A 27,499-nucleotide genomic window follows, 5' to 3' on the forward strand; every position below is an offset into this window, starting at 1 on the left:
GGTGGAAGTATAGCTTACTCTACAGAAGTACTAGTAGATTGTGGGCTATCTGGAGGTGAGTCTTACGTAGGTGGGAGAAGCATATGTAGCTGATGGCTGGGGACTGGCAATCCTGGAAAGCAACCTTTGAGTAAGACCATTGCACGGCTGTGAGGAGAGCTTTTACCATTTTAGAAATGCCACTTTTAGAAAGTGAGCATTTCTCTGCACTTAAATCCTTCTCTGCCTTACAATCCACATCTGGCTGGGTTAGTTGACAGCTACCTTGTTCATTCCACTCAAACAAACCCCAAACACAGGATGCTCGGTCACACTTGCATACATCTGGATACTGAATGGGTCTTCCTGTGCTGGTAGGGTGAAGAGCCTGATACTTACTTGTCAAAGGGCAGTAGCCTGCCCTCACACAAGGACTGATACACACCCTACTGGGAACCTGGCAGACAGGATGGAACTGATAGGGGACCTTGTGCACTTTTAAGCCACTCTTTGAAGTCTCCCCCACTTCAAAGGCACATTTGGATATTTAAGCAGGGTCTCTAACCCTACCAACTGAGACACTTCTGGACAAGATACCACTGGAGAAGAAACCCTGAACCAGAATCTGCAGCCTGCCAAGAGGAACTGCCTGACTGCCCAAAGGACTCACCTGACTGCTTTCCTGCAAAGGACTGCTGCCCTGCTGCTGCCCTGCTGTCTTGCTGTCCTCTGGGTCTGCTGAGGAGTGCTCTCCGAGGGCTTGGATAGAGCCTCTGAAGTCTCAGGACCAAAAAGACTTCATTCCTGCAAAGGAACTCCTTTTGTGGCGAAAATCAACGCACTTCCTGCAAGAAATGATGCACAACCGGCATTCCGGTGAGAAAATCACTACACGCCGAACTGGATTGACTCAGCCCGACTTCCCGAAGAGGAGAACGATGCAGGACCAGCGTTGCGACTGGAAATTCGATGCATGGCCCACTGGATAGACGCAAAGCCAAACCAGAATGATGCAGTCCAACTTCCTGCTGCAAGAATTGATGCAGAGCCTGCCGTGTGGTGGAAATTTCCATGCATCTCCCACTGGATCGACGCAGCCCCTGTGGCTCCGTCCTGCATGCCCAGGATTTCAAGGCATCGTCCCTGGGGCGTCCGAAAGCCCTGCAACCCGAAGAGGATCCCAGTCTACATGCCAGAAACTGATGCAAATCCTGCCCTGCGTGAAAACTCAATGACGCATCTTCTGTGTGCGCCAGAAAAATAGACGCACACCTCCCCGTTTTCCACGCAACTCTTCCTCTGCGGTCCCTTGCGGAGAATTTGAACGCAAACCAGGTACTTTGTGCTTGCAAGAGACATTTGTTGCTTTTTAAAGGCTAAATACTTCTTTTATCATTACCTACAGTGATAATTCAAAGTGAACTTATCAAATCTTAATCGTTTTGACCTACATTTAACCAGATAAATATTACATATTTTTCTAAACACTGTGTGGTGTAATTTTGTGGTGTTATAATGTGTTATTGCATGACTTATTGCACAGATACTTTACACATTGCCTTCTAAATTGAGTGCTCAGTGCCAAGATACCAGAGGGTGGGCACGGGATAATTTGGATTGTGTTTGACTTACCCTGACTAGAGTGAGGGTCCTTGCTTGGACAGGTGGAAACCTGACTGCCAACCAAAGATCCCATTTTTAACAGCTACCTGTAGAAGTATTACATTTTCATCTTAGAATTGCCCGCTGTCCTCCTCTTGTGGAGGGTACAGCATCATTGTAAGTCTCATTGCCCCAAGCATGTGCAAAAGGAAAATGCTGATATATGTAAAATAAAATTTTGTCTCAATATTGCTACTGACTAATTTAACAAAATAGTTTTAAATTAAATCAATTCTATTTTAAGTGAGTAACAGGAGATGCAATAAAAACCAAAGCAATTAGGGATTAATCCATGCATGGAATTATTTAATATGTACAATGTCAACTCACCTGCTCCAGTCACAGGGTTTGGATAACCCACTTGAAATCAGCTGTGGTACCAGGTTCCTTAAAGTCATAGGCCCTAATTATGACATTAACGGTCTTTTCCAAAGACCGCATTGGTGACAGTCGCCAGCAGACTGCCGCAAGCCTGCCAGATTATGATATACGAACACAAAACCGACAGAAACCAGCCACAACAGCAATTCCGCCAGACACAATGGAGGCACAAAACTGTTGGACCCACCACCCTCCCTGCCACGCCAGCAATACACTGCCCTCCAAATTATGGACCACGAATGACTACAACAGACAATCAATGGCAGTTATCCATTGGCAGTGCAAACCACTGATTAGAATTGGGCACCCAACAGAAGCCAACATTGGCCAAATTGAAAAACCCACACCTGACACATATACACACACTGTACACACCAAACAACTGCACTATAAAACACACCTCCACACAACCCACAATCCTTTGCATACACGAAAAACTATCTACATCTTGCCAGCAAAAGATAATACAATAACTGCACATACAATCCACAGCCACCTATTCAAATTTCATGCAACACACACCACATCCCATACCCAACACCTATCACACTCTGCACAACACACACACTACACCCACCACACAATAGGCATGCCCCCACAGAAGAATCCCTGTTTCACAGATGAGGAGCTGCGGGTGATGGTGCAGGAAACCATCAGGGTAGAGCCACAGCTGTTCGGTGTACAGGTCTAGCATACATTGCCAGGAAGATGGAGCTATGGAAGAGGATCGTGGACAGGGTGAACTCTGTGGGAACATGTCTGCTCACAATTGACAACATTCGCAACAGGTGGAATGACCTACATGGGAAGGTGCATGCAGTGGCCTCCAGGCACCACTTTGCCATCATGAAGACTGACGGTGGACCTCCACGTCCTCCCCCACAGCTAACAGCATGAGATGAGAAAGTCTTGGCAATTATGCTTCCTGAGGGCCTCGCTAGAGTCACTGGAGGGCTGGACACTGGTAAGTCACCATTACTACCCTACCGCCACAGATACCTGCATGACGTGTCACCCCTCACCCTGACTCCCTTCACCCCACTCCATCCCATACAGTGAACCATCCGATACCTATGAATTGGAGATCAGTAGACAGCTAGGAGATACGTCATGTCATGAGAAGATTGAATCTGATCGAATACCAGGACTTACCAACAAGATTAATAAATTCCTAAAACAATGCTTTGATCGACATTTACTAAAAGAGGATGAGTATATGTACTTTCGAATCTTCAGACCTAGATACCCGTGTGTATATATACTTTACCTAAAATCCATAATGTTGGAAAATGGGTTATTAGTAAGGACAGGTAGTTACCTACACTTAGCAACAGGCCACTAACCTCCACTAAGGTCCAGTTAGGTCTCAGTAAATTAAGCCCAGCTCAACCCTTGGTAACTTGGCAACGAGCGTCAAGGCTTAACTTAGGAGACAGAGTGTAAAGCATTCAAATATCACAAAACAGTAATTAAATAAAACACAGGAAACAGTTTAAAAATCCGAAACCAATTTATGAAAATAGATTATATTTTTATCTTTAAAATGACACCAAAACGAATAAAATCAGATAAGGGGAACCGGAGATGTGAATTTTTAAAGAATTATTATTTTTTTTGCGCCTAGAGACAAAAAGCGCCAATCGGGTCATCTGGTTGCACCTCGACCGGGGCAAAGTCAGGCCGACCGCGATGGAGCCCTGCTCGGCTACAGGATGCGGGAGGCCTCGGTTAAAAGTTTACCCAACAGGCTGGCGGTGCTTCATGTGGAATTCCGACCGCGGCTATAAAGCCGCGGTCGCCCAGCCGGGTCCGGCGGTTTCCCACCGGATTAGCCCCGGCTGGGAGAATCCTCCATGGTGGCGCTGCAAGCAGCGCCGCCATGGGGATTCCGACCCCCTTCCCGCCAGCCTGTTTCTGGCGGTTTTCACCGCCAGAAACAGGATGGCGGGAACGGGTGTCGTGGGGCCCCCTAACAGGGCCCCAGCATGATTTTCACTGTCTGCATAGCAAACAGTGAAAATCGCTACGGGTGCAACTGCACCCGTCGCACCCCTGCAACACCGCCGGTTCCATTCGGAGCCGGCTTCAATGTTGCAGGGCCTTTCCCGCTGGGCCGGCGGGTGCTCCCTTGGCGGGCGCCCGCCGGCCCAGCGGGAAAGTCTGAATGGCCTCCGCGGTCTTTTGACCGCGGAGCGGCCAATTGGCGGTTTCCGCTTGGCGGGCGGCGCCCGGCGCCCGCCAATATTGGAATGACCCCCTTAGTCTCTTTTTCGAAGATTTTCTTCAGCGGGACGAACCTGCCAGTCCAATCCGACCTCCTGGAGCCCTTCTCCGGATAAGCGATGCTGGAATGCTCGGTGGAGATTTTTACCTTCGGACTTAGTCATTTTTTCGAGGTGAAAATCCTTCGACCGGGGTAAACCTGGATCTTGATCCGACGTCCATGGAGCCCTCCTCGGATACGCTGGCTGGGAGGTCCCCGTCAACTTTTTACCTTCGAACTTAGTCTCTGTTTCGGAGATTTTCTTTACCGGGACGAACCAGCAAATCAGGCCGGGTCGCGGTTGAGGCAAGCCGGCTAGAGTTGCCGCGGCGGGTAGGTCCCTCTATGGAGCTTTTTTACAAAAGTTGTCCAAACTTCTCCAAACTTCTGGGGCTTCTCTCAGATGTCCTTTTAAGGATCTTTTGGGGTCCACATCTCACCCCAAGGGTCCAGAAGTTCTGAGATGGTCCTTGGGGGCTGTGGACTACAACTCCCAGAATGCACCTGGCACAAACTCCTTTTTGGCCACTGAACAGTGGTCAGCTGGTCGCTTTCTTCAGGAGTTGGTGTAGGGGACTCTGGATAGCAATTTTTCACCTGAAGCAAACAGGGAGTCCCTCCTTGAACCAGTTGAAGCCAGGCAAAGTCCTTCTTGTGGTGAAGCCCAAGTGTGCAGCTGGTGCAGTCCTTCTGAGTGCAGGTTCCAGGTGCATGCCAGGGGTCAAGCAGGGCAGTCTTTCTTCTCCTGTTCTTCCTTGTTGGATGTAGTAGGGAACTGAGGTGTGGGTGCAGGTCTGCCAGTTTTATCCTTGCTCCTGGGTGAAAAGCAGGGGGGTCCTGGTTCTCCAATCAGGTGCAGGATCCTTCCCGCTGTGATGACCACTTCCTGGGAAGTGTGGCAAAACTCAATCCCAGGAGGCAACATTCTCTAAAAATCCATCATGGCTGAATCTGATTTTTGGAGGTTACATCTGGCTGAGCCCACCCACTGGTGTGGCTAAAAATCATAAACACACCCCTCTCCTGCCCTCTCCTTATCTAATCAAGGGGGCACCTAGTTGTCTGGGGTTGCAGGATGTGGGGGTGTTGCTGGTTGCTCAAAATGTCCTTCTCTACCTTTGAAGACCAGTTTGGCAGCCCTCCCCCTTCCTGCCTCACCATCTGCTGAGGGGAGATGCCTTCCCACAGGCACATTCCTTTGTGTGAAGCCAGGCCACTTCACACCTCATCAAGGCAGCTTGGCCAAGCTGCTAGAGGCTGGCCAATCAGAGCACAGCAGCAAAACCAATGCAGGGCTGAAATTGGCAACTTTTCAGGTAAAGCTTAAAACTCTTTACCTGAACAAGTTATATTAAGTCCAACAACTGGAAGTTGTGGGATTTATTACATCAATTAATTTGATACCAAACTCTTGGTATGCATCATTTAAGGAGACTTTAAAAATTAAAATAAAGTCTCCCCATTCTAGCCTATGAAGGCCATTTACTACAATGAGGGAAAAACGAATTTGGCTGTTTTTACCTCACCAGGGCTTATAAAATTATTTGTATAAAGTCCCTGCTTATAGTTAAATGGCACCCAGCCCTAGGGGCACATAGGGCACACCTTAGGGGTGACTTATATGTAAAAATAAGGTAGTTTAAGACATTGAAACTGCTTTTAATTCCAAAGTCGAATTTGCATATAACTTTAATTTAAAAGCAGCCAGCAAGGCAGGCCTGCCTTTACAATGACACTGGGCACCTCAGCAGTGCACCTATGGGTGCACTACCTATGCTGTGGTCCCTAAACCTACATGCCCTACCATATACTAGGGACTTATAGGTAGGTTAACTTAGCCAATTATAATTAGCCTAATTTGCATATCCATTTTACACAGAGCACAGGCCCTGGGACTGGTTAGCAGTACCCAGGGCACCATCAGAGTCAGGAAAACACCAGCGAAAAGTGGAAAATTGGGGCACAAAGTTAGGGGGGCCTCTGCAATCAGCCCTGTTTTCTCACACATAAAAACCCGATTTCTCCACCAGGTAGGCCCATAGTCTCGGGTATGGGGGGCCCAACTGAGAGACTTTCTGAATACACTGATTTTTTTACAACCCTTTGTGGTTAACCTTCCCGCTTTCATTAAGGACACTAAGCATATCTTGAGTATTCTTACAGACATCAATTGGGAACCAGGGATGACGTTAGTAACCCTTGACGTAACTTCTCTCCATACAAGCATTAATCATAGCTTGGGAATGATTGCCTTACGCCATTTCTTACACAACAAATCTGCTAGCTTGTACGGACACACCAATATGTTACTTGACATGGTTGAAATTATTCTGGAGAATAATTTTTTCATATTTAAAAAAGAGTGGTGCTGTCAGAAACAAGGGGTTGTCATGGGATCCAGATTTTCACCGGCATATGCAAATCTCTTTATGGGGAACTTCGAACAGAACGTGATTTGGAGCATGGAAGGAAATACTTGGAATACGGATATACTTTTCTGGGGGAGATATATTGATGACTGCATAATGATATGGACGGGTGATATAAACAAACTGAACAACTTCATAATCTATCTAAATTCCAATGATCTTAATATTAGATTTACTTGGGAACATAGCACAACTGACATTACTTTTTTAGACGTGGAACTCTTCATTCATAATGATAGGATTGAGAGTCGTCTTTTCAGAAAGAGTACAGCTTGCAATTCCATATTGCATGCAATGAGTTCACATCCTAGACACCAGATCAACTCGATCCCATATGGTGAAATGGTGCGGGCAAGAAGGAATTGTAGCTTGGATATGGATTTTTTAAAATGTATTGATGACATGGAGGTTAGATTTAAATCACGGGGCTATCCGCCACGTATTATTGAGAAAGCACGTAGTAGAGTCATGCGCTTGGCTAGGGAGGATACTCTTAGACATAAAGTCAGACCTACTAACACCAATTTGCGTTGTATAGTCAACTACACACAAACCTCAGCATTATTACGAAAATGTATGATTAAACACTGGCATGTGTTAACAGCAGATGCAAACCCTAAGGGATTAATTTCAGATACCCCGATCTTCACATATCGCAGGGGTCGGACTCTTTAGAATATATTGTGCCCCAGTTACCCTGTTGCACACCAACGTGAAGATTGGCTGACTACTCGCAACAAAGGGTTCTACAAATGCGGACACTGCAGTATGTGCAAATGGACCAGATCAGGAATTTCTACCTTTAGCAGTCAGACGGGTCATCAATTCCGCATCATTTTGAATATCACATGCAATAACAGCTATGTTATATACATGATTATCTGTATGTGCGGACTCTATTATGTGGGCAGTACAATCAGATCACTAAGAACGAGAGTGAGTGAGCATTATAGGGCTCTTAGACAGGAGGATGATCGGTATACCATTGTAACTCACATGAGTCAGTGCCCCAAACAGGGTCAAACCAAGAGCTATGAATTTTTGGGCTTTGAGCAGGTACATAGAGATCCCCGCTGAGGAAATAGAGAATTAGCACTCAGAAAGCGAGAATGCTTTTGGATTCTTAAATTGAGGGCTGTGGAGGAAGGCCTCAATACGAATTACAAAATGGAGTACTTTCTGGGGCAGTAATTCGACCATACTGGGCAATTTGTTTCCTATATCGAGTACGTATCTTACTGTGAGGGAGCTATGTAATCAGTTCTGTAACCTTTCAACCTCATTCAATTGTATGTATTGTATGCTAATGTAATTTACTCTAATTATGTTTTGTAATATTATTGGGACCAATTCCCAGTCAATGATGTATGTACATGTATTATGTGGTGGGAAGAATTGTTTATTCTGTGGAGTGGTTCAGATTCGGAACCTATCATGATTGTCATCACACAAACGTGAATCGTTTAGTTTATAACAGTACTTGGTACAAGTGTATGCATCTTAAGTCAGAATTGACATTGGGTTTCATAGCGTCAATAGGGACATCCTTTAATAACTCAATTAAGTGGGTTTGTGGTAGTAGACCATTTGCTAAATTCACAAAGATGGTTGATGGGGGAGTTCTGTTCAGTAGTCTCTCTCCCCCTCCTTCTTTTTCTGCATTCGAACTCAATTTTGTTGGTCTTTATTGTGGTTTATTGGCATAAGGGTGTTTAGTCTATATTTTTGAATTTGATACTATGATATAATTCATTATTTTCAGATGTATTCGTTTTGGTCATTGTTTCTGAATGGCGCTCAATGATTTTGTTTATTTTTCGTTATCGAGGCAGAATTAAAAAACTTGTATAAGATGGCGCCCGCGAGGGAGGCTTTAGGAATGGGCTCTTGTGCTGAAGATGGTGCCCGCGAGGAGGGTACCTTGACCTTTTTTTGTTTTTAATTCCATCAATTAGTGAGCTTTAAATGCGGGACCCCTCTGAGTGCCGGCGCGCGGATTTGCCGATCGGAGGACGTTACTCGACTCCTAGGACACGTTATTTCGTGTCCTCTTGATAACGTCAGGTGAGTGATTGTTTAGTTCTGACAATAGCGGTTCGTGGTCAACCGTGATGGTGTGTTTATCATCTCTTAAGGTTCTCCCTTAATTCTTGTCCTCTCTGTTTTCAGGTTAGGGGGTATATACACACACGCCCCTTACAAATTTACATGGATTTTCACATACAGTGCTATTTTGAGTAGGTGTCTGTGTGGTTAATTTTTACTCTATTTCATTTGAGTCGCCATTCCCTGGATCAGATCTTTTTATCTTACTACTTTGCATACCTTCTTTGTTTTTCTTCGCAGATCATTAATATTTGAGACTTCATATGAGCTACTATAGCATTTTTGATTCGCCCTGTTTGTTCTAAACATAGTGTTGAGGTATGATCCTCTTTTCTATAGGTGCTTCTTAACCATGCACAACTTTCTCTCAAGATTCTGGGGAACTCTTGTTCACTTATTATTGATTTTGGACTGTAGGAGTTTGGGCTGACTTCTTCTATTAGCTTTATTTTCACGCTGGTGTCATGACTTTCATTGTACTCTTAAATTGACAGAAGAAATGTAATGTTTCATTGATTCCCATATTACTTTATGTAATTAATCGGTATTCTCATATGTGGCTTCTAATCTGTGTGTTATTCACGAGTTGTCACAGGCTGTAACTTTGGAGGTTTTAGGGGCGTGTTTTCACAAGGTCACGTGGTTATCGTTGTAGTTTTTTTTTTCTGTTAAGATTTCATTTTGTTATATATATTTCTTGATACATGACTCAAAGTTTATATTTGTATATTTAGTGATAATTGTAATTTTTACAGCCTTGAGGAAGTCACGGAGATCATTTTCTCCCAAGAGGAAACACATGTTGGCTGTTTTCTGCTTTATCAATACATGAATATTCCATCTCATGAATAAATTGAAGTCATGCTAACCTTTCACGATCTACCTTTTTTTTGATTGTTTGGAAGAGGATCTGACATCATACATACATGGACTACTGACCGTATGATTATTTATTCACGAGTGCCTTGACATCTGTTAAGTATGCTGTTTTTCTCTTGAGAAACATTGGAGGAGGGGGGAGGATCCTCTTGCCAGGAGCACTGTGCCTATGATTGTATGTATTAGGCACTAACTTGGGGATTCATTGTGAGCGCTTTGTCCTATAACCTTCTTTCCATTGCTGCTTTTTCGTTTATACATACAGTTAACCAGCCCCAAAACCACCCTCAATTGTGTACCCCTGCATGCCATACCGACTGCAAGCATACCCCTCCCAGCTCTGCAAACACACAACCGTAATGCATGGGCAGCATGTAGTACTACCAATCGAACAATCCACCAGCAAACACTAACCAAAGGTGGGATGACAATACCCAACCCATAGGGAAAGCCAGAAATGCTGAATATGTGACAGGCGATAACTGTAACAAATCTTTTACATGTCCACAGCACAATTATTTCTTTACATGTTTCCATGATGGCTGCTTTGTTTCTAGTTAGGCCAATGTTTTAGTTTCATGTTATCAGTGCCACTGCGCTAAGGCATCAATATCAAGCGACAAAGATAAACAAACTGTAGGTATTCACATTAGGTACTTTTACTCTTCATGCCTTCAAGGGAATTGTTTACATAAATTGCCATCACAAGCATGTCTTGTTATCTGTTGTTTGGGAACAGACCTACGTCAGGGGTCCGAGCAGATGTGAATAAATGCACCTCACTTAGACAGAGCGTCAGAGGGATTCTGACCAGTTGCCATCGCTGCTATTGATGCCCCTTGTTGCCTTGAAGCTGACCCAGCCTTTGTGTCCCTACGTAGTCTGAGCTAGAGACCTCAATCCAAGTTAACAACGGTTGTGGGGCTCTTCTCATGGACATGGCATTGGCAGATTAGGTTTAACACACCTAGCTGTGTTTAAGGTTAGAAATTAGGTACATCATATTAGGGTATTAGGACATATTTGATATCTCATGTCATTTTATGTTATTTCAAGATGGTGGGGGTCTTCGTATTAATAACTCTTGTGTTCACAATTCTGTTTCTTACCTTATTCATTATCCTAATCATTGCAGCCTGTGCAACTTATCATAGATTGCAGTTTTGTTAAACAAAAGCTAGTGAAAACTCTACTGCATCTTCTTTATTGCCTGTGTTTGATAGAGACATGTTGTTCATTTGAGAAAGGGGTAATCTCCATTTAACCACAGCACTCCCTGAGATATTACACTCTTCAGTCTATGCGTAAAGGCTGCCACAAATCACTTTTTACAGTTTTGATGTTTTTGGTGAGGTGCTTCTTGTGAGCCAGGAGGGTTGGGACGGTAGTTGCAACTTGCTGTAGGACAGGCATGGTCACCTACACACATAAGTAGTGTCATCCTTGAACCAGCATTCTTGTCTAGAGCAAGAGTCAAACTAAGACAAACATATACATCATGATGCTATGGTGATGGGTTGGAGACAAAGTATGTGACACAATGCAGATTCCTCTCCTGAACGTTAACATAAGGTCGAATGGAAATAGTTTTGTACAGTGTATGGATAAGAAACTTGACAACGTATATTAAAGCCAACAATAAATTAGATATAGTACTGTGAGACAGTATGCATACCTCTACTGTGTTACTTACATATTAAGTAATAGGTTTCACCAAAGCCCAAACAAACAAACTGTACACTTACCACCCATCACGTTCTGTAGCCAGTCTGAGTTTTGGTACAGTCTGAGGATCAAACTTAGAGGTGGTGGCAGATGGTGATTAGGAGAAAAACACATAAAAGTAAGTAAGAATACTAGTGTTAATAACATGAATATACAAGTTATACATGTATTTAAACAAAATATATCATCACATTTTTTTTTTTAATTCTTTTTTTGAAAATTGAGGGATGATACAGAATACATTATAGGGCATCGCCCATATGTTTTTTGGCAATGGCTAATTTCTCGGTTAGCGTACGCATAAGTTTACCTGAAAGATAATATGAACATTGGGATATGAGGTCAGGAATAAAGAAGGGATAGGCAGGAGGGGAGAGGAGGAAGGAAGTATTGGGGAGGGGAATGGATGGGGGAAAGAAAAGGGGAGAAGAGGGATAAGAACAGAAAGAGGGGGAGGGTTAGGTCAGCGTGCCAGGATGGCTCGAAGAGTACATTGATGATTTCCTTTATTGTATGAACTATCATGTGGGGTTATGTATGAGTATGTATGTATTTACGTATGATGTGAGGCACAGGATCCAAGATGTTAAGGGTGGAGTAGGGGAGGGGGGTACGAGGGAAATCTGCATAGGTGTCCTTTAACAGTTTGAAACTCTTGGGGATGGGTCTAATAGTTCTGCACTGGTCGATCAAATTTAAGTTGGATAGAGAGAGAGGAGGGTTGGAGGGGAAGAGGGGGAAGGCATTGCAACCTGGGGGAGGAAGATTGGGAGGACAGGTTTGTTGATTAAAGTTTTAAGCATTATGGGGTTGAGGAGTTCCGTTCAGAGTGGGTGATCTAGGATTCGGGGAGAGAGGGGGATGAAGAAGTTGACATGGGGAATAAGAGTGGAGATGAGTAAAAGTGAAAACGTGAAACTTACGAGATGAGATATAAGAAGAAGGGGAGAAAAGGAAGAAAAGAAGAGAGGGGGAGGGAGAACCTAGTTGGCATCTGTCGACTGTCCACCAGCTGGTATGAGGCGGGGGTGGTGTGAGTGGAAAAGGTGCTAAGTTTGGAGTGTGGGGTGGGTTGTCAATTACGGTCCTGTCAGAAAGGGGCTCCAGACTTCTGTGAACAGGGCCGCCTGATCTTGTAAATTGTAAATTTGCATGTGGTATCAGACCCGCCCTGAAGAGCCTCATAGGGGTCCAATACCAGTCCTGGAGGACTTTAAATAGGCAAAACTTCAGTTGGTCCTTGCGGGTGCCTCTCTCGAGTGCCTCCAGGATGTCCGACCAGTCCTCCTCGGTATATGTCGTCCCGAGCCAGTCTTGCCACTTGAGGCGTAAACTTTCAAGAAGGGATTGTGAGTAAAGGTGACTAACTAGCACTCCGTATAAACCTGCCATCACACCTTTGTGGCAACCCCATGTCTGTAGATAGGCGATAATTGATGAGGCCTTGACCTCCCACGAAAGGGTTCTCAGTTCTTTATGTAGACAATGCTTAAGCTGTAGGTATCGCCATTCTTGGCTATTATGTATATCAAACTCTTCCCTTAAGTTGGCGAAGGGTCGGAGCCGATCGCCATCTATGATTTGGGCTATGCAGCTGAGGCCAGCATTATTCAATTGGGGCCATTTTAGGGTACTTCCCCATATTTTAATGCTTTTGTTATCCTCCATAGGAGGAGCTTGGGTATGTAAAAAGGGGTGTACGATGAGCCCTGTGCCACGCCGCATTTGTTGCCGTAAGGACAGGATTAGACAGTTGGGGGCAGTCAGTGTATATCCCTCCTGGCCCTTCACACTGGTCCCATAGGAGTTTCTCTGTGGCTACCCACTGTTGGGGGTCTGGAGTTCCAGGAAGTAAATATGCCAGTTGCGATGCCTGTATGGCTAGCGAGTATTGTTCCACTGAGGGGAGACCTAAACATCAGCAGGATCGTTGTGCCAATATTTTTGCTGGCATCAGCCTCAGGCGTGTAGAGCCCCAAACAAAAGTTCTTATTGAGGCGTCTATCATCAGGAGCAGAGTAAGGGGTACATGCAGGGGAAGCATGCCCAGTATATACGTAAAGCGCAGGAAGGTGACCATCCTGACCTCCTGCGTCCTGCCCCACATAGAAAGGCCCAATAACGACCATTTAGCAAAGTCCTGTTTCATCTGGGATAAAAGAGGGTCTAGGTTATCCCTAACCATGTGCTCCAGGCCCCGGTTGACAAGTGTTCCCAGATATTTGAGGCGTGTCGGAGTCCATTTGAATGGGAGACCGTGGATTGCGGCCCTCGTCGTTATTCGTGAGAGGGGTAATGATTCGCTCTTGTCCCAGTTTATCCGGTATCTAGATAGGGATGCGAAGTCCTCTATGATTGAGAGCAACGATGGCAGGGACCTTTCTAGATCAGACAGGGTGAGCAAGATATCATCAGCATAGAGGTAGATTTTGGAGGTATGGTAGCTGCCAAAGGTTCCATTGCTAAAAGGAACAGGAGCGGTGACAAGGGGCAACCCTGTCTCATGCCTCTTTCAATGGGGAACAGATCCGATAGGAAACCCCCGCAGTTAACTTGCGCCGTAGGATGGTCATACAGTAAGCGAACTTTGGAGATAAATTGTTCTCTGAGATCAAAGTGTTTCATAGTAGCAAATAGGTAGGGCCATTCGATGCAGTCAAACGCCTTCTCCGCATCAAGGGCCAGGGCCAGGGCTTCCTCCGGCATGTTTAGAGATTCATATAGGGTATGACAGAGGGTGCGCATATGGTTTCTGGAGGTGCGGCCTGGTACGAACCCCACCTGGGTGTTATGGATCAAGGATGGTATCACTTTACGTAAGCGAGCCACCAAGACACTGACCAAGAGTTTGACATATCCGTTCAGGAGGGAAATAGGGTGATAGCTGCCGCAGAGTATTGGGTCTCTAGCCGGTTTGGGTAGGACAACAATCGTGGCCTTGTTGGACAGTGCGCCTAAGGAGCACTCTTGGCATGCCTCTGCGAGTGCCTCATGTACAGCAGTGACTGCCTCTTCCCCTGCCCATCTGTAGAATTCAGCAGGGAAGCCGTCCTCACCCAGGGATATGTGGTAGGGGAGATTCTTAATGGCTTGCACTATTTCTTCCCTACTTATGTCGCCTTCTAGGAGAGCCTGGCCCGCCTCCGAGAGGCGCAGTAGGTTGGCCGTGATGAGAAAGGCCTCAGTTTGTGCATTATTGCCCATTGTTTCAGGGGTATAAAGATGGTGGTGAAAGGCTGCGAATTCATTTACGATGTCTTGTGGGCGGGTTAGTACTGCTCCTGAGGGGGACGTTAAGGCCGGGATGGCGGAGGCAGCATCTCTCTGCCGGAGTTGTGCCGCCAAGAGTCGTCCCGCTTTCTCACCTTGTTCATAGTGACGGCCCCGTAATCTTTGCAGTGCGTATTCCGCCTGCGAGGTGTAGAGCTCATTGTGTGCCATTCGGGCTTCTTCGAGAGAGAGCGGCGTAATGTGAGGGATGGCTGGACGGTGTATTGTCTGGTGAGACACTGGATGCCGTCTTCTAGGGTTAGTTGGCATGTCCTCCTATCCTTGTTAGCCAGTGCTGCGTTGCGCATCATATTACCTCTCAGGGTTGCCTTCGCCACCGCCCAGAGAACTCGTTTGGAGGCCACAGTGCCGGTGTTGTTGGCCATGTATGTGGATACATGTGTCCTCAGTTGTACTTTCCCTTGGGGGGAATGGTATCTATGCACTGTGAAGCGCCATGGTTTGTGACTAGGGGAAGCGAGGCCCGTTTGGATCTGGAGCAAAATAGGGGAGTGGTCTGAAAGTCCGCTTTCAAGTATACTAGTATCTTGGAGATGGGGAACTACGGTGTGCGACACTAAAAAATAGTCCAGGTGAGATTAGGTGCTGTGGACAGGTGACAGGAATGTATATTCCTTGTCCTTTGGGTGTATCAGTCTCCAATAATCAACCAAGCCTGTATCAGTGATTAAGTCTGTCAGCAGTGCCCGGTTGTGATTGTTGCCCGTATCGATAGGGCCCGTCCTGTCTAATATGACGTCCCGGGCAAGGTTCCAGTCTCCCCCTATGATGTAGCGGGTGGTCCCTATTTCAGTCAAGAGGCGGTTTAATTGTAGGAAGAAAGATCGCCTAGTACCGGTCAGTGCATAGACTGAGCCCACGCATAGGAAAGAGTCTCCTACGTTCAGTTTTGCAAATATGTATCTCCCCTCCAGGTCGTTCCATGTTTTGATGATTATAGCCGGAAGGGTTTTACTTAGCAATATCGCTACTCCGCATTTGCGGGGGGTGCCTCCTCTGGGTCCCTGGGCTGCTGGACAGCAACTAAAGGAAGCCCTTCCTACCCAGTCCCGATGGAGATTGCTGGTCTCCGTACTGTCCAGATGGGTCTCCTGAATCAGGGCTATATCCGCTCTTTTAGATTGGAGATAGGACAGCACCTTTTTTCGTTTGATGTAATTCGTCATGCCGTGCACATTCTAGGAGGTGATTCGTAGTGGGTGTGTCACGCAGAGGGCAGCTATCGCCATGCTGGATATCAGGGTAGGGTCTCAGCAATTAGAGGGATAGTGTAGAGGGCTGCCTCTATCGTTGGGGCAGGGAGAGTGTCTTTGGCACCGTAATGGTTGGGGGGATAGCTGGTGGATGTCGAATGATCCTTCAGAAGGGGGGGAAGAAGAGGGTAGATAAGATTGAGAGAGGGAGGGGAGGGGGATAGGAGAGAAGGTGGGGAGGTGGGGAGGGGAAGGAGGAGGTGGTTAGCGTAGAGATATAGGGAAGAAGGCGAGAGGGGGAGATGCAGTCAGGAAGAGAGGGGGAGAAGGGGGAGAAGGGACAGGGAAGGGTGAGGATAGAGGAGCTAGGCTGGGAAAGCTAGGGGAACAATATCCCCTGGAGGGGTAGATCTGTAGACTGCGGGTCCTTTTCCTATAGGAGCTCTCAGCGCCGACAATCAGGTAACGGTTGGGGGGGTGGGAGGGAAAGAGGGGCGGCCGCCGTCGCCGTTTGTTAAGAATCTTTCTGTCTGTCTCCGGAGGGAGGAGGAGTGTCGTAGGTTTGTCGAGGGGGAACTTAGGGGAAAGTTGATTATCCTATGTGGGGGGGAGGCGAGGGGGAGAGAGAGTTTGAGTGGAGGAGGGGGGTATTGAGTATCTGTGGTTTTTGCCACAGTAGAATCTTGTTGGGTTGGTGATAGTAGGGAATGGGGCGGTCAGGTGTAGGTATAGAGGGGGAGTGAGCGCTGATAGTGTTTATGTACCCCTAGCGATGGGGTAGGGGACCGCTGTGTCTAGTCGTCGCTGCCATGCAGGGTCCTATACTATAGGGACGGTTTGAAGGGAGGGGGCAGGGGTGGAAGGGGAGGGAGGAGGAGTGGAGCGGGGAGAGCAGATCAGAGGTGGGCCAGGGAAAGGCTTTTAAGTATACACACATGTATGTGCATATGTCTCACCCTTCAAAGATAACATCACTGTGGCTTAGTATCATAATATTGCATGCAGGACATTGAATTATGAGGCATATCCGTGTCCTATGTGTAAACAGTGGGGATAACCAAATTCTTAATCTTAATATAGGCAATATAAACTCGGCAGTGGGCCAGAGGTAACTTCTATTGCATTATCTCATCGTACTACTTTGAATTAAAGGGGTAGGAACAAATGAACAACACATTTGCAACATCGGCATGGGGCATAAACCTGTGCTATGCATAAACAGTGGGTATCAACAAGGTCTGGCCTGAATGCAGGTAATGTGTGCACAGAATTGAGCTAGAGGTAACTAGCATTGTATCATTACATTGTATATCCGTGCATTGTAGGGATTGAGGCATTTTAGCTATTTAGTAATGACATTATCAGCAACAGTAAAGAAAATGTAAATGCAGAGTCCGGGCAAATACTCATCCGTCCGTCGGGTTGACGACAGTCGTGCTCCGAGGCTCTCATCGTTGTCTCATATAGTCCCATATAGTCCCTGTGGCAGATCATTATCTCAGGGGGGTATAGAAGCCGGTTTTAGGAGTGAACGGGATTTGTCCCTTTCCGAGAGCTGAGTGTGGAGTGCCACGGCGTGTACGAACTGGCCCCTGTCGTCATGTGCCCTGGTCAGTCTCTCCAGGTCCCTGCCTCTAGGGCAGTTGTCAGGGTCATACCTTTCCATGCCTCCCCTCTCCGGTTCTAAGGGAGGGATGCAGCTGTCGTCTCCCGAAGTGTCTTGTGGTCGGGTCGGAGTGGTGGAATCCATAGGTTGATGCTGGAAGGATTCCAAAAAAAGTCTCAGATCCTCGGGCTTGTAGAAGTCTTTAGATACCCCGTTTTTGGTGACCCACATTCTCGCTGGGTCGAAGAGGCTGTATTTTATCTCCAGCTGACGGAGTCGGGGTCTTAAAGCCAGGACGGCCTTTCTGCGTTCATTATGCGGATTTCATATTTGGCTATCCGGAAGGGTCCGTGGTTTTGTGCTGCTTGGAGAAGTTGGAGGGTCTGGGTATGGCGCAGCAGGCATGCAGTGATCAGGCGAGGTCTTAAGGCCCCATCAGGGCATTTTGGACCCACTCTGTGTGCTCGCTGGAATTCCAGTGGTGGGTCAAAGGTCAGCGAGTTCAGCTTGGGGAGGACAGAGCTAAGGAAGGCCTGTACATCTGGTCCCTCTTCATTTTCCGGGATTCCGAAAAGGCGAATGTTATCTCTTCGGCTTCTATCTTCCAGGTCTGTTATTTTGCTCCGGAGATAAAGAAGGTCCTGGTCTCTGTCCTGGATTGTGGCCACATGAGTTTCCAGGGTCCCCTTGCGGTGTTCCAATCCTGTCACCCGGGATTGAAAGCTTGCAATGTCTGATCGCATGGATTTGGTCTCCAGGGTCAGAGAGGATATAGAAGCATCCATCCCCTCTATCCGGCGACTGACAGCAGTGATCTCCTGTAGTATCCGTTCCATGGTTGTAGGCTGTTCCTTGTCAGCCATCGTGGAAGGCTGGGTTGGAGTTAAGGCTGTGTGAGGTCCCACTGTTGGGGAAGTAGGACGCTTATGTTGGAGCACCTCTGAAAATAGCAATTGTCGTGCCGGTTTGCCTGTGGATTTTTGTCCTAACTTGCCTCCGGGCATCTCAGTGCCAGCCTGTGGGAAAGGCCTTATTGAATCCAAGGCCTTTTTTCCCTCCCTTCTTTCTTTCTTGGGAACTGGTGAGGGTGGTAATGCGTGGGTCAGTCAGTGCCCGACCTCCCCTACTTGTGTCATTGAACTGGATTTGTCACTGTGGAGCTGCTCGTCTTTCGGGGCACTGGAGGTTGTTAGGGAGAAGGCAGGTGATTGCGTCCCAGCATCTCTCTCCTCTGTGCTACATCCGGGTCGCTGTGTTCAGAGGTATGTTTTCCTGGGGGTCCCCTTCCTATATCTGATCCGATCCGAGGGGCTGCTTGAGATCTGTCCTGGTTGAACTAGTGATCCACTGCAGTGTTTTTCAGAAGGGACAGTGTGCCTGATCAACAGTGTCTTTCCTACCCAGTGGGCCAGTTTAGGATCATCATTAGCTCCCGTTTCAGAGCACCTCGTCCTTGTTGGAGGGTGGCTTCAGCACTGCCTCTGCTCGGTCCTACATAGATGCGAGCAGAGAAGGTTGAGGGCTGGTCGATGCTCTACTGTTCCCAGTGGTGTGAGGGGCCGGCCGGCAGGCTCTTTGCTCTAATCACAGGAGGCCGCGTAGATGTTGACTTATCCAGTTTGTGCTGGCAAGGGGGCTCTGTCAATGTCAGGGCCCTTGCGGTTGCACTGTTGAATAATTAGCCGGGAGGGGTAGGTGATGCTGGCCTATGCCAGTACCTCGTTTCCCCATTTTCCCCTGACAGGGCGGGCACCCTCCCCTCTCCGATCACCGGCTTCAATTCCCTGGAGATGGGAACGGGGTAAAGGGGAGAGGGCACAATGTCCTAATTAGTAGCGCCACGCTACTGACCACAGGCAATGGCAATGGGGCACGCAAGTCATTGTGTCCGTTCCTGACAGGCCGATCTGCACCAGCCTCGAGAGGCGTGACTCCGCCCCCGGACAAGGCCTTTCCTGCTGAGGTGCGCAGCAGTCCTTCCAGCTGTTTTCTCTGGGCCCACTCCACAGAGATCAGGGCTCCATATGTTTTAGAGAGCCTCCTGAGGTATTGTGATCCCGTTTGTGGCAGCCGCGGGGTCCCCGCCACCCCTCCGGGTCTGACGCTGGCTTCTGTTCCCTGGAGATGGGGAGGGAGCAAGGGTGTAGGGCACGACGTCCTGATGAGTAGCGCAGCGCTACTGACCGAAGGCGATGGGGCGCGCGAGTCATTGTCTCTGTCCCGACGGGATGATCCGTTCGGTCCTCGGGAGACGCGACTCCGCCACCGGACAAGGCCTTTCTTGCCGAGGTGCGCGGCAGTCTTCCCAGCTGCTTTCTCTGGGCCTCCTCTACAGGGATCAGGGCTCCATATGTTTAGGGAGCCTCCGGAGGTTTTATGATCCTGTTTGCGGCAGCCGCACGGCCCCCGCCATCCCCCGAGTCTGATGCCGCGCGGAGCTCCCAAGTAAGGCGGCCATCTTCTTTCGCGGCCCGACCACGACCCCCTATATATATCATCAAATTCTAAAATTTATGGGTACAACAAATGATTAGAAATCCTCTCTAATCCCCCAACATAAGGACATACTGTGTGTCTTGTAGGGTTGCATTTAATGACATGAAATGTGTGTTGCCCTGCTGCATTTGGAAGTATTTCTGACCCATTTGTAGTAGTAATAAACTTGTAATGGTAGGAAGAAGGAAGAACAAAAGAAAATTAATATAAACATAATCTTATTTGAAGGGAGTATGTCAGAGGATGTGTTGAAGGATATCTTTGTGATGTTCTGCACAGCATTGTCGGGTTGTTGGAAGGACAGGGGTGTGTGATTGGCTATAGGATAAGTATTAGAGATAGATATGGGGGTTTAAGGGTAGATGTTTACACATTTTTAATAGTTACAAGACCTGTCAATTTTTAAAATTCGTAGGTTTATGAACACAAATACTTTCTCCTCTCTGTACCAAAAACACTTTCAGGAGTTTGTAAAGTTTTACTCATTCCTACAATGGGTTTGAGACTAGATACTGAGTTTGGAACAGATGTGTTGTGGGTTTCCCTTCAAAACTGTGATTTGGTATCAGACATATCAATTACTTGTGACCATAATTCAAGACACAAACCATAGAAAAGTTGCCAACCTCCAGGTTGCGGTGACAACTTATTTACAAAGAGGAAAGAATGCTCTTTGGGCCTCTTTGTCTTTTTACTTAAATGTTTCAGGGGGAGTAGGCAGTAGTCTCACCGAAAGTGAAAAAATATGTTTTGTTAAAAGTAGTCTTGCCCTATGAAAATTGGTCTGCTTTAAAAAAAAAAAAAAATGACTGCATTTCAACACAATCATAGACACGGAGATCAGTTTGCCCTTGGAAGTGACCATCCCTGTGATTGTGGTCAATCGGACGAGGATGTTGTTACATAGGTCAGTTCACAAAATTCCTCACTGTTCACAAAATATTGGTTGCAGTTTGAGACTAGATTTTGTGACCAGTGCACAATATATCAGGCCCTTTGTTCCTACCTGGCATAAAATTAGGCTGGTCTACACTGAAACAGGCATTACATATACCATATGAAATTGCACTATGGGGAGGATAGATTCATCAAGGGTAGTGGATACACGATCCAAGTGTGCCCTCAGGAATAGCATTTGCGGTAGGGATCCAGGAGAACTTGCCATCCATCCACCTCCTTGAATCCTACCATTTCCTCTTAATGCCCCACATTATCTTCACCTCCTTCCCCATGATTTAACTGAGTATTTGACCTCTTACTATAAGACATCCTGCTGTTTTTCATGCAGGGTAAATAAAGGCAGATTTTGTAGTTGTTTGCACTGCCCTCTTATCGGGTACATTAATCTTCCTCTTGAGTGTTGTCTGCACCCTCGAGGCTGAAAGTGGCTGTCGGCTCATGTAGTCCATCAAAAAAAGGCAGAGCTTTAAGTGAAAGGGTTTCAGATGTGTATGATTTGGTTCATGTTAATTTCATATTTGCTCCCATTCAGAAGTCTCCAAATCTGTGGGGGTGGTCACCATGTCTGTGGTAGAAGTTGTGGTGTTCATGTAGAAGATTCCAACATGGTGGTGGACGTGTCCGCCAAGTATTCAGAGTGTAAAAATGCGATCATAAAGCTACAGATACTAGCTATAAGTTCCACTGATGAGGGCTTCATTGGAGGTGGTAAAGACAAGTAAGCTTATATCTTGTTGTAAATTTACAATCAGAAACAGTGAATAACAAAAGAGTGTGAAGTTACATCAATGTGCAATATTAAATATACATACAAGTAAATATATGCAGGTCTGTTAAGCTTTGCCCTTTCATCTCTAACATTGCAGCTTCTAAAAAATGCCTGCCTGTTGAAAGAAGTCTTTCGATGCGGATACGAAATCAGGGTCCATGCATACATGACTTGAAATCCACTTATTATCACACCTGAAAAATACCTTCCTTTGGACCACAAGTTAAAGAAATATCAGCCATTCTTTTCATCCAAGCATTGGATCAAAGTTTACATTGAACAGCTGTCACCAACACTTTCCTCAGTGCTAGGAAATAGAAATCCATCACAAGGCAGCTCTTTACAAAAAAAAACATTAATAAATACAATATGCGTTTGACATGTACCTTTACCTTATAGTATCATCACAAACCAACATCAAGCAACTGTAAAAATATTATATTATCATCCAGTCTTGAATATTTACTGTTTTCTTTTTCATTGAATCCTACAAAGACAGATTTCATAGTAATCAATGATGGCAAATTACAATCACAGATTGAAGTCTAGCTGAAGAAAGATAAGAAACTTCCCTCCTTCTCCCTCAATATTATGCCAATTCTTTGAGTCTGAGGAACATTTACCTTCTAGGATAGGAAGGGAACAAATAACCCCAACCTTTGGTGGAGGTGGGACAATGGATTCCTCCACCAAGATAAATGGTTTAATCACAAATGGAAAAAAGAAAACAATGTGTGCATTTCCACAAGGAGCTCCATTATCCTTGTACTTTATTCTAGAGTATGCAGAAATCTGTAAAGTGTGAATAGAAGCCCTTGGGAAATTTCACATGATGTCGACAGTAGTAGCCCTGGAAATCTGCACCTGATACAGTTTTCTAGGTGTGCTATTGGAATTAGTTGTGAATATATAAAAGTACAAGTATGTTGAAACAAAATGCAGATATCTGTTTTTTTCATTAATAGGGTCCAGAGTGTTCATTCGGATTCTATTCATAAAATTAAATAAAGGTGTAAGCCATCTATCAAAAACATCTGCCCTCCAAAAAATAAGATAGAATCTTTGTTAATTAAGCGGTCTCAGGCTTCATAATATTTCCATTTCATCAGGTTGTGAGTTAATACACCCAACGTATAGAGTGAAGGACTTTGTATGTCGAACTGAAATGAAAAAAGAGCTCTTACCTTTGTGATATGTTCTTTGAACAACAAAATACAAGATGCCCTGGTGGCAAGGTCAACTTTTAGAACAGCTGGTACAGGTTTGGAATGAGCTTGGTTAGGCTGTCAGCAGTATTTTATCGAGGTCAAGATATATTCATATATATTATGGGACTCAGGGTTATCAGTCTCTCTTTCTGTATACAGTATATTATAGGTAATGGGTAGTTGTTTGATATGGTCCTCATTGCCTTTGAGGGGGTTTGGTGACATCATAAACCTCAAGGTCAAGTTATTTCATATGGCAATATGGGAACATTAAGAATACATTACATATTTTACATAGTACCCTTTATGCATTTTTAAAGTGTGTATGCGTATGTGTATATACACACATACATTTGACCATCATATTCAAATACTGTGTGTATAACATGGTCTTTCACTTTTTAAAAAAAGTGTTTGTCGTCTGTTTATTTACAGGTCATTTCTCTCCATTTTTAACTGTAACTTTGTTTTACTAAGAACATGGCGAAAATAGTGAGATGCTTCATTCCTGGGCAAATAATGATTCGCCATGTCCCTTGATAGGGCTATTTAGTGTAGAATGTTTTTATTGTATGAGTATTAAGCAATTCTAATTAATCCATATTCGAAGAAAAATGAATTCCTTTTACTCTTAAACTTTGCTATTTTATATTCAATGCATTTTTTCATGTGCATGAATATTAAAGGCCTTTCAGAGATATCTGCTTGAAGAAAACAAGAATAAATTAAATACCTACAGATTTTCCTAATTCCTTTTTTTGGTGACATGCCGTCATTACATCAAATTACTGAGATGTGCTCCCATTTTTTTAAAATTATGGAATATAAATATATGTAAATGCAGTGAGAGACTGCGAGGAAAGAATAGGGACAGGAGGTGCATTAGGTATTCAGTTGGTGTAGTCACGAGCCAATTAATCAAGCGGATGGCGAGAAAAGATGCAGAAACGATGAGTTCGCCCTTCATGTTGATGAGGCCGGTCCAGGGCAAACGCTGCTGCACCTGAGCTCATAGTTAGGCATGCAGAATGGAATCATGGGAATATCTTCACGCCTTTGTCTTTCTAGTGAAGGATGGAAAATGTCAAGCTGTTGTTTGGCTGCATGCGGGATATTTGCTGAGAATTCAGAGTCTGGTGAGGCAAATTTAACTCTTTCACAGCTGCTCTATCTGCACGTTTTTGGGATACAAACAAACCCTCAATTTGTAGCTATCGCTTTTTTAATAAGTGTTTTTAAGGCATACGATTTTGAAAAAACGCATACAGTTCTATTTGGAATTAGTCTGACAAAATGAGAAAATAAACGTAATGCCACAATATGAAACAGGTATTTACTTATCAGGCATTTTTCAGTACATCTGTCCTGTCGTTTTGCATTTCTCTCCAGCTCATTGAAATATCTGGCACTATGGTTAGATACCAAACAACTTATTTGCTTAACGGTCAGTGCTAGCAGTACTTTTAATCGTTTTTCTACTTCATGAGAATCAAGGCAACATATATGCCGTTCTTGCTTATTATTCTTTTGAATTGTTTTGATGCCTGTCTTTGTATGCAATCACATCCACGCATTCATTAGACAAATTTTCATATCAATATAAGCAGAAAGAAATCTAGGTACCGCGTAAAGTTCCTCTAAAGCGCAAAATAGAAGTGGTTAATTTTGCATTTGGAGAGGAAGGAAATTAGTTCGATCTATGTTAAGATTGTGAAGGAGGAAAATATGGGGAAAAGAGAATAAGCAGGATTGAAGTTCTGCAAATACAAAAAAATCAATACGTCGTCAATCACAGCAGTCCTCTGGTAAAGACGACAAAAGCGTATCAGTTGGGATTTATCAGCGACACACAACGAACAAACAAGGAAGCATGCAAATTACTTTTGTTTAATATTGGGCTCAAAGTCAATTGGTGAAGTAAACAGTTTAGCAAGGTTCTAGAGTCAGTGGCCCATATTTAAGAAAAATTGAGCATCAGAGCTGATGCGCCACTATTTCTGCATCCTCCCTACCGGCACCTAACGACTCCATGGTTGTGCTATATTTGTAATACGGCACACCATGATTTGCTACACTAGCATTAAAAATGTTGAGGATAGTGTAGCAAAGTGCATGGAGGCCTATAGGTTTCTAAGGTAGCTTCATTTCAACGCCTGCTCTGAGCAGGTGTTAAAAATGATGGCAAAAATTGCACAGAGAAATTTGTTAAATTTCACTGCACCATTTTTGTGGGCATCCTAGCGCCGGAACGCCCCCATTGCATACATTATGCCTGGTGCAGGCATAATGTGGAGCAAGGGTTTGCAAAGTGGCCCAATGCATGCATTGCGCCACTTTCTAAATATGGTGTGGGGAAAAAGCTACTTTAGCACCACCTTAGCATGAAAAATAAGATGTTATGGTAGCACTAAGGTGGCTCTTCAATATGCCCCAATATGTGCAACAGAATGTAAAGAATCTCTCAGCACACATCAGATAATAATTTATTCATCAGTTGGGTATGTTCCTTAGAACTAGTAATACTGTTTTTGAACTATGCACGCTGATAGCAAACAGGTTTCGTCTAAACAAGGGGGCATATTTATAATTGTTCTGCATCACCTTTGCACCACACAACGTGAGGTAGGATTATGCAAAGCCTAAAATCAGATTAACCATTTCACGCAAGCCAACCTTCTTGACCCGCCGTGGCTTGGAAAATCTGGTGTAACACAGTGCAGTGCAAGTTGCTGCCTTGTATTACACTGTGTGCTGGAGGTTTTACATGGGTGGAGAGTAGGTGTTCCCAAGTATTTACTTATGCATTGTAACACATTCCCAGATTTATCTACACTGGTAGACCTGGTAATGCATCAGATTTGTATGCCTTCTCACATGAAGTACAGGTATTTCTCTTTGTCGTTTCCTCGTTCTAAGGGCCAGATTTACAAGGCCCTATTGCCTCTTAGCACCACACTAGTGTCCAGTATATGTTTACACTAATGTGGCGTTAAGGAGGCCATTTTCCTTCGCCATATTTACAAAGTGGTGGAATGAATGCATTGGCCACTTTGTAACCCTCTACGCCACATTATGCTGGTGCCATGCATAATAAATGCAAGGGGGATGTTCCCACAAAAGGCCTGTAAAAATGGCATAGTGAAATTGACAACATTTCTCTGCACCATTTTTTGCGTCATTTTTAATGCCTGCTAAAGGCAGGTATTAAAATGACGCACCCATTACTTTGAAAGGGCCTCCCAGCACTAATCCTGCAAAGTACCACAATAGAGTAAAAAATCTTTGACGCTAAAGTCCTAACATGCATCATGGTGCACCGTATTGTAAATATGGTGCACAAATGGTGTCATTAGTGAGGTGCAGGGGGGTTCAAGAAAAGTGGTGCATCAAAGCTGATGAACCATGTTCTGGTGAATATGTACCCATGGGCCATATTTATGGAATGTTATTGTCGCCTTAGCATCATTTATTTTGATGCTAAAGCAGTGCTAACTTAACTCCATATTTATATTTTGACACTAGACCCATCTCGCATCAAAATATTGGAGTTATTGCCATTTCTAGGAAGCGCCAACCCACCTTGTGTCAATGAGATGCAAGGTAGGCATTCCCTTCCTAAAAGTGATGCTAGCCCTCCAGCGCCATATTAAACAACACAGAAACGACGTGCAACTAAGTAATGCCACTAAGCTAAAGTGCAGGTAATCCCATTTCAATGGAAAAACACCAAAGAATGGGCACATAAATGCCTACCCCAACCCTCTGCATCACCACCACCCACACCACAGGACAGGAGTCATTTTTTGGATGCTTGTGAATCAAAAAATGATACTGGGCTGACTAGCAGCAGATATTTTGCTGCTAATCAGCCTACTGTCGTATTTTTACCCACTAGCGCCATTTCCCCTAATGCCATCCGTCACCAGCTAACATCTTTTTTTTAACCACTAGCCATTCCTTAGCACCATAGTGCATCATTTTTTTTAAATATGGCGCACGGATGGCATTAGGGAATAGTGTTAGCTCACATTAAATTAAATGATGCACAACTGCGCTAGCTCAGTTGTGTGCCATTTTTCAGAAATATAGGCCTAAGTGTGCTGCATTCTAAGGATTGTTTCTCTGCAGGAAGGGGCCACTTTCTATAATATGCTTGCATATGGTGCATGGTGCAATGCAGGCACCCTTGCACCATGACCCAAGGGTGCCTGCATTGGTGCTAGGCTGCTCTGAGAGTGCCAGCGCAAAGAGAGGACAGGGATGCACCATATAATGATAAGTATGGCTTATGACTGTCCTCTTCCTTTCTTTCAGTGCAGTGCAGCAAGTTGTCTTGCTGCATTGCATCACAAAAATGATAAACATAGGCCCTGAGCTACAATAAATAAGTGGAGCTGATGAGAATCCCCAAACGCCAAATAACATGTTTAGATTTCTTTGCACAAAAAAGTGGACTTCAAATTAATGATCTTGTATCCATTAATTGGTTTCCATATAACAAGTAACAAGTACTTAGTTCATCCAATTGAGGACATAATCTCACTGGGATTTC

At 45.0% G+C, this 27,499-nt stretch overlaps 1 long non-coding RNA gene across 1 annotated transcript in view; it reads right to left on the reverse strand.

Moving 5' to 3' along the window:
• LOC138265078 (uncharacterized) overlaps positions 1–27,499 on the reverse strand; it is a 222,008-nt gene that overhangs the window by 76,998 nt on the left and 117,511 nt on the right. Inside the window, exon 2 of the long non-coding RNA XR_011199305.1 lies at positions 11,445–11,497. This is a non-coding gene — a long non-coding RNA (uncharacterized lncRNA). The remainder of the gene's footprint in view (positions 1–11,444; positions 11,498–27,499) is intronic.

Source organism: Pleurodeles waltl, chromosome 11, assembly GCF_031143425.1.
Source record: "Pleurodeles waltl isolate 20211129_DDA chromosome 11, aPleWal1.hap1.20221129, whole genome shotgun sequence".
Taxonomy (NCBI): domain Eukaryota; kingdom Metazoa; phylum Chordata; class Amphibia; order Caudata; family Salamandridae; genus Pleurodeles; species Pleurodeles waltl.